This window comes from Orbicella franksi, chromosome 10 (genome assembly GCF_964199315.1).
Source record: "Orbicella franksi chromosome 10, jaOrbFran1.1, whole genome shotgun sequence".
Taxonomy (NCBI): Eukaryota; Metazoa; Cnidaria; class Anthozoa; order Scleractinia; family Merulinidae; genus Orbicella; species Orbicella franksi.
Window position 1 is genome coordinate 16,385,877 of NC_138154.1, and position 8,705 is coordinate 16,394,581.

Here is an 8,705-nt window from a genome sequence, read left to right on the forward strand (position 1 = left end):
AGCATATCTGGTTTGATTGTCATTTTTTATTTTCTTGTTACTTTTTTATCTTGTAGTTTCTGAGGAAAATTCCATAATTTGCGATGTGAACAACGAACATACAGCAAATAGAGACAATGAGACTGAGCAGCGATGTAAAATTAACACAATACACTTTTACATGTCACTCAAAGTAGACAGCAATTATAACCGATTATTTTACACTTTATCATGTCAGGTAATGAGAGTACTGCTGCGTCTGAATTAGCTGATGAAATTTCTGAGTCAGGTATCGCCTCCCCTCATGCAGAAAGCACTCATAACAGTAAGTATCAGTTTAAAGTCAATTCTTTTACTTTGACAAGTGTTGCTAAAATAAAGAGAAAATGCAATAAGACAATTTAATTTAATATTGCAGGCTACCAGCATTGTTTGGAGCCGATGCCTGAAGACATCCACTCGCAGGTTGGAATTTCAAAGATTGAAGAGGCACGTGCACTGTTTGATAAGTTGACAGGAAAGAAAGTCTCAGCTGAAGAAGCAAGCACAGCAGACGTTCTGAGCGAGATTCAAGAATGCGTACACAGAAAGAAAGACATCCTTGCTGAGAGAAGCCGCACTGCAGCGCTTTGGATTCAGTACCTAGAAATGGTGGACATATTGTGCTCCTTTATCAAAGCAGAGCGAACAGCTAATTGGGAACTCCACCTCAAGGCATTGACAAGAATGCTGCCATATCTCGCTGCTTCTGGCCACAACTTGTACATTAAGTGCACTCGACTATACCTACAGTCAATGACGGACCTCCAAACGAAACATCCGGATGTCTACAGAAACTTCACTTCTGGTCTTCACGTGGCAAGGATTGTTAGGTTTTGGGCAGGATTACCGATTGACCTAGTCATCAAGCAGGTTCTTATGAGAAGTCTGAAGATGAGCGGAGGCTTGACAAGAGGAAGGGGCCTAACAGAGCAGCAACGTCTTATCTGGCTATTATCTATGCCTGCATGCGCCGAAACCAACCACAGTATGCAAGAGTTGACGGGAGTACAGTTTAATTCGGGCGAGCAAAACAAAGATATGCCCCAGGCAAGACAGGCAAGACACATGAAAGACAATGACCACCCTCAGTACTCTGGCTGCACATAACCCTTTCTCTCCTGACAGTGAGTCTAAGAAACATCATGAATGGTGTAAATGCCGATAGTAGTGTTAATGCTGATGAAGCCAAATGTGTCGGGGAGAAGATCCTGTTGTCAATGAATGGGAAGAGCCCCACGGATTACACATTCAAACAAAGTACCCAGGCAATCACTATGGCATCGAAGTCCTCTGTGAAGATTAACGATGATCAAGTACAAGTTGACCCGCAACTTTTATTTCAGCGACTGATCATGGCCTGTGAAACTCCCAACTTGCGGAATTATTTTGATACAAGCTCTGCACTTATCCCACATCTCTTTTCAACTCCCCATTAACGCTTAGACAACCACAAAAACCAGCGCTAGCGGAAGCACTGTGGGCGAAGCTTTCACCAGAGGCCAAGACGCAGCCCAAAGGAAATGTCCAATGTGTTGGATGGAGGTGCCCTTCTCCACCGAGTCCCGTGGCCGAGAGGTTCTCCAACTTACAAGGAAGTGTGCAACTTGGATTGCAGCTACATGCGTATGAAATATGGAAGAGCAATAGTGGTATTTGACAGGTATGACGAAATGTCAACTAAAGCTTTGACACAGCAGAGGCGTGCATCAGGGAAGGTTGCTGCCACTGTCACCTTTACAGAAAGCACGTCCATCACACTAAAGAAAGATAACTTTCTCTCTAACTCCAAGAACAAGCAACGCTTTTTGATGATGCTGAGTCAGGCTCTACAGAATGCAGGCTACGTGACACACCCCTCCAATGGTGATGCCGATCTGCTTATAGTGAAAACTGCCGTAGAGTCTGCCCGAACGAAGACCACAGTTCTTGTCGGGGACGACACAGATTTGCTAGTCCTCTTGTGCTATCATGCTTCTGAAGATGGCTGTGATCTCTATTTTAGACCAGAGCCAAAGGCAAACACGAGAGGGGCACGGGTTTGGCATATGAAGAAAGTCAAAGATCAGCTTGGTAGGGAAGTTTGCAGGAATCTCCTGTTTCTTCACGCCATGACTAGCTGCGACACCACTTTGCACCTGTATGGAGTTGGCAAGGCAACGGCACTAAAGAAATTTGAGAATGTACCATGCTTCAGAGAGCAAGCTAATACGTTCAGCTGCCATTCGGCTGTATCTGACGTTGTTGCTGCAGGTGAAAAGCACTCATGGCACTTTTCAGTGGAAAGCCAGGGGTTGGTCTTGACTCTCTCAGGTATCAGCAGTACTTTGAGAAACTTGCAACAAAGACATCCCATATACAGCCACAGAATCTCCCCCCGAGTGTAGCAGCGGCCCAATTCCACAGCCTGCGCGTCTATCTACAAGTAAAGCAGTGGTAGGGGGAGGATGCAGAAATGTTGATCGAGGACTGGGATGGAAAGTAATTGGCGATCAATTGGTTCCTGTTGCGACGGACCTGCCGCCTGCACCAGACTCGCTTCTACAGTTAATCAGATGCAACTGTTTGTCCGACTGCCGCAATATGAGGTGCATCTGCCGTAAGAATGGTATGCAGTGTTCTCCACCCTGTGGCCAGTGTAAAGGCTCCACGTGCACTAACTCTACCACCGCCCTGGACTACGAAAGTGAAGATTCGGAAGACTTACTTGTATAGCATGTGTAGATTACAATTCAAGAATGACTATTTCTAGCACGAAGATAAGGAATAAACGTGTCTTGGAAAATGTAAACTTTCAAATAACTCAGCATTTTAAAAGTTGTTCTTTTATGGGTCTTTATTTTAAGATTAAGGCCTGGGAAACATTGCACTAAGAGTATGTTCTTAATTTTAAAGGAAAGGCATGATTTATACCAATAAAACAGCCGTAAAGAGCAACTTCCTCTTTATAGCCTCGTTTTCACGTTGCAGCAGAAAGTGAGTTAGACATTGATCGTATTTGGAGGCTTTCCCATGCTTGAATCTTTAGACTTTTAGTATGTTAATGTATAGGTTATTTCTAACTGGTTTATGATGAGAAAGCTTCTGTTGCAATAAGTAGCAGGTCTGATTACAAAATCCCTGGACTAAATTGTAATACTCAAACTGAGCCTGTTTTAAGGAATGTATTAAACTCACGTTTCCTTTTCATTGAATTCCCTCCTGTATCAACAACAACAACAACAACCACTTTACTTGTGCTGTTAAAGATCATAACACATGTATATGGACTTATTTCAATGTTCTTTCAGTAAATTTGCAAGAGTTTTCACAATTTATGAGCTGTGGGAAATGCCAATCCAATGTGAAAGAAATGATTGCACAGACCACGTACTGACAACATGTGCAAATGGCAGTTTGAATGAGACTAAAATCAGTGAATCAGCATATTTGTCTGCTGCAAAAGTTGTGCAGTGACAAAAAACGAAGAACTAAAAGACACCATTCTGTGTTAAATGACAATATGAATTGCGAAAGTGAGAGCAGTTGTGAATCTTAAATCGGTCATTCCACATCTTTGCCAGGTGCTCAATCTGTGCACAGTAATAAAAAACAAAGAATGCAAAGGCAACATTCTAATGTGCCAAGTGACAGTATACACAGTGAAAGTGAGAGCAGTTGTAATTCTAGAAACAGTGAATCCACATCTTTGTAAGGTGCAACAAAAATTATTGGGCATGGTAGCAAAAAGCAAAAAACAAAAAGAAAACATTCTAATGTGCTTGTTTCAAGAAAAATAAATCTTTCAGACCATATTTCAGACAATGAGGTACTTGAAAACCTGACAAATAGCAGATATAAGACTGAAAATTCATATTTTACAACAAACCCCTGACATTGTTGGGGATAAATGCATCCACATTTCAAACAATGAGATTGATTTTGACAATGAAACATGTGGTGAGGAACTCCATCAGTAAAAATCATCTCAGTAAAATATGAAGAAGTTTCATAAATCACTAAAATTTCAGATTTATCACTGCTGTGTGTGCCATGAAGCTTGGCCTTTGAACACAAAGCCAAAAAATACTGTCGGTTACACTTGTTCTTGTTTTCTGCGAGACAAGAATGTTCCTAAGAAATTTTCAATCGCGAACTCTGCGATACCTTCCCCTGTTCCAAAAGAGTTAAAAGGCTTAACTCAGTTTGAAGAGATGCTTATTGCAAGAGCATTTCCTGTAATGCATGTATATACAAAACCAAGAGGTGGCCAAACGGCATACAAAGGGCATGTTATTACCTTGCCACAGGATGTACAACAGCTTGCAGATATACTGCCCAGGTGCCCTTAAGATTTGCCTGTCATTATTTTTACCATCAATGGGCAGGATAATAGTTCTTCAGATTTTGTAGTAAGGCACCAAAAAGTGGAAGCACTTAATTGGTTAACTGGTGAAAAAGAAAATGGACAACCTAATAACCCACTGTATAAAAATGTAAGGATAGATGAGCAAACCCTTGCTAATTTGCCAGAACACGGAATTCTTTCTGATGTTACCCAAGTTGAATGTGGAGACAGTACAGTTGAAAGTGACGATGTTGGCATTGACACTGGGCCTGTTAATTTTGAAAATGATGAGAAAGTTTATAACTCGCAATCTGAAATGGGTAGCTTTGTTCCAACAAACATTGACACCAAAAGAGAAGAAAAAAATCAGTGAAGAATCTCTTAATGCCCCACAGCCACACAATTGGAATATTGGTGATAAGCCTTTAAGTGATTATGAAGACGTGTTAAATTCAGTACAGAGACATACACAATGTTCCACAGCATACTGTTTGCGTAAAAAGGCAACGCAAATGAACTTTCTTGCAGGTTTAATTTCCCTAAGGAATGCTATATTTGAAGCAGATTTCCCAGGAATTTCCAAATGCAATTTTATAGTTTGCCTACAATTACTCTCAAACTAAAACAAGAATAAAAAAGAGAGCTTCCCCTGTTGTGATCAAGGCTTATCCAAACTATTCTTCAAGTCCCAGAAAACCTTGGCAGCATTCAGTTGATAACGCATGGGGTGACAAAGAAGGATCTGATCCTGTCTACATTGATAACTGGCATTGTTTCTTAAAGACACCAAACGCAAAACAATCTGTTCCAAATTGGCTCCAGCAAATAAATTCAATTCCAGAATATGTGAATCAAATCATTGACAAAGATGACTTCACAGAAACCGATACTGGCAAAAGGGAAGAGTGCATGATTCTAGCCGACCTGAAATTCAATGCAAATAATGCAAATGAACAACCCTGTGATTGTGAAACTGACATCAACATTGCTGAAGATCGGTCATTTTATACAACAGAGCAAATTGGTGATATGCCCCACTGGATTGATGAGCAAAAAAATGCTGTTATACAGGAAACAAATGCAACACCAGTGCTAATTGAAATTAAGAAAACGAATTACAATCAAAGAGTTGCTTTCAACATCATTAAAAACCACTTTTTGGACAGTAACAATAATCAAATTTTCATGATAATTACTGGTTTAGGTGGTTCTGGCAAAAGTTTTGTAATACAAGCAGTAACAAATCTTTTAAATGAACAATGTAAAGTATGTGCTTACTTTGGAATAGCTGCATTTAATATAAAGGGTACTCAAAGTTATATATCACACTAAACCAAAGCATGTACCAAAGGTTTCAAACAGTTGTTAAGCTTGAAGAGAAAAGATACAGACATACACAACAACAGTTTAGAGATCTTCAAACAAGGGCAAGAGATGGAAATTGAAGTCTTGAATACTGGAATTTGCTTTTGTCAAGAACACCTCAAAATGTCAACATCGCACAATTTGAAACCTCTGCTGTAAAATGGTCATTTGGAAATGACAAGACTAAAGCAACTTCAAGAACCCATTGTAAAGATCAATGCATGTCACCCCAACCCAAAAGCAAAGCATCTTAGTGCAGAAGATATGGGTGGCTTAGAACCAACTGTATATTTAGCGAAAAAAGCTAGAGTTACGTTAACAAGAAACCCTTGGACTACCACAGGACTTTGCAATGGAACAATGGGGACTGTAAAGGACATAATCTTTGCACAAAATCAAAGGCCACCCATGCTACCAGTTGCTGTTATTGTACAGTTTGATAAGGAAAATTACATAAATCCAAGCTTTTGTGAAAATATGCCAAATTGTGTGCCCATTTTTCCAGTAACATCTCATACAATTGATACAAATGGAGTAAATCTCAAAGACAGCAGCTGCCATTAAACTTGCTTGGCCCATAACCATTCATAAGTCACAAGGGCTCACCCTTAAAAAATAATGGGTAGACTTAGGTCCTTCTGAAAATGTTGCAGGACTAGCTTATGTTGCCTTGTCAAGAGTACGTAAACTTACTGATGTTGTAATTGAACTAATGAGCTTTGCAAGACATTTTGGCATGAAAGACTTTGCATAATTACAAAAACAACCTGCAATGAAAGTACATCAATCGCTGGAGAGAAGAAACATCTGTCATCTGTACTTGTTTCTAATGGATATCCCTCCTCTTTTGTACAGAAGATCACAGAGGCATGAACAACCCCAAGAAGAGAGCCTGTCGCGGAATTTAAATCCACCACCGTTTTACCTTATATGCAAGGAGTTTTGGAGTCTCTCCGCCGCTGCCTAGAACAACAAGGCATTCGCACCGTCTTTAAGTCCGACACTACACTTCGGTCACACTTAGTGCGACCAAAGGACACCGTCAACCCGGCTAAACAAGATGGTGTTGTCTACAGGATTCCCTGTGAGTGTGGCAAAGTCTACATCGCGGAAACAGGGAGATCTATGCAAGAGAGGATCTAAAGAACATGACAGGGATATACGACTCACCCGTACCCAGACCTCCGCCGTTTCTGAACACACCCACGAGACCGGCCACTATCCTATCTGGAATGAGGTCAAGTTTATTGATCGAGATCCTCACTGGTACACACGTAGGGTCAAGGAAGCTATTCACATAAGACTTCACCCTAACAACATCAACAGGGATAGTGGAATTGAAATTCCTGAAGCATGGATACCCACGATCAAGAAACACAACAACAGGAGAACGGTACAACAGCGGACCACTGAGGGAACAGCTACTCGCCGGAACAATGGAACAATAGGAGGACTGAAATGCACCAATCACAGCCGACCTTTGTGATATAAATGATACCATGCAATCAGTCGACCTTATCGCCTGAAGAAGACTAGCAGTAAGCAGTAGAAACGTCGCGATCTACATCTAAAGTGACTACTTTGTGAGACAAATGATAATACACTTTATTAATACAAAATAAGTAAATATTGCCTACAAAACTTATACGCTTAAAGTTATAAAGTATACATTTTATGTTAAAATGTTTTTTCAGTATCATTAAGGTCACTTACAAATCATTCAACTCTATTTAATAGATGGCTATTTCTGCCAGCTAAGCCCCACAAAGAGGGATAATTATGCCAGTGCGAGCCCCACAAAGACAGCTAAGTATGGGATCCCTGAATCCCCAACTTCAACACCTTTGTCAAGCTCAACAACTAGTAAGTCTTTTCTCTATTTTGTAATGTATTTATACTGCTAATTATTTCTTACTGTTTATGTCTACTATTGTTAATGCCAATCTCTACTAAACAGTCTTAACCATAAACCAGCAGTAAAAGACCGATAAGACTAATCTAAACAACAACAGTGGCATCCTTCATTTTTTCCTAGTGAAAACAGAAATAAATCTTCTTTAAATAGAGATTCGTGTTTAAGTTAACTGTACCATGGTAAATTATTCACACTACAATAAAACTACTATGAGCTATAAAATATTGCACATTAAATTTTTGTACTGAATTTTACTACATTTTCAGAAATATTTTTTCTTTAACAGATTTTACTGGATACATACAAGAAGTTCAAGAAGTGCAGGAAAGTAAAAGTACCAAAAACTTGTACTTTGACATACAACTGCAAACTGAAAAAGATAAAACCCAATTTGTAAGAGTCATGGTACAAAGAAGAGTCATCCAAACGTCAATTATTTCTAAATAAGTTGCAAACCCAGCAGCCAATGACACTGTCCAACCTCCAAGTAACACCAAGCAACATGGTATTTCTAAACAAGGGTACAGCTATTCAAGATGCACCTCCACATTCTGTTCAGTTTCCATTCCAACCACTGGCACCAGTGACAGCAACATCTGTAGATACAATCCTCAAGAACCACAACTCTTGAAATTTCACTGTCTCTGGTTGCATCAAATGGCTTGGAGAACTACTGAAACCGGAACATGCAACCAAAATGGTCAGAGGAGCTGAATTAACAGACCCTTCTGGAACTATAAATTTATCAGTCTGGGATAGCCACATCCAACAGATTGAAGACAAATAGTTCTACACTGTGACCAACTCCAAGCTCAAGCAGTATTTTGGAAAACACTTTGCCACCACAGTTAACACGGCAGTTACTAAAGCAAAAGAGCAGGACATCTCAAATGTTGAGCAATCACAGAACAAACAAAACTGGGTGTGCTGTCCAGAAATCAAGAATGTTTATCCAACAGTGTATCCAGTGTACAACAACAAAGACTGTCGCAAAAAAATTAGTGAAAATCCTGGGTCAAACATTGTTCATTGTCTACATTGCAACAGAATAACGCTTCTGGAGAACTGTTATATTGAGAT

General features: G+C 39.9%; 1 pseudogene; it reads left to right on the plus strand.

Annotated features, from left to right (window-relative positions):
* Positions 1 to 188: 188 nt before the first annotated feature.
* On the plus strand, positions 189 to 6,847 carry LOC145500353 (uncharacterized; annotated as a pseudogene).
* The last annotated feature ends 1,858 nt before the right edge of the window (positions 6,848 to 8,705 follow it).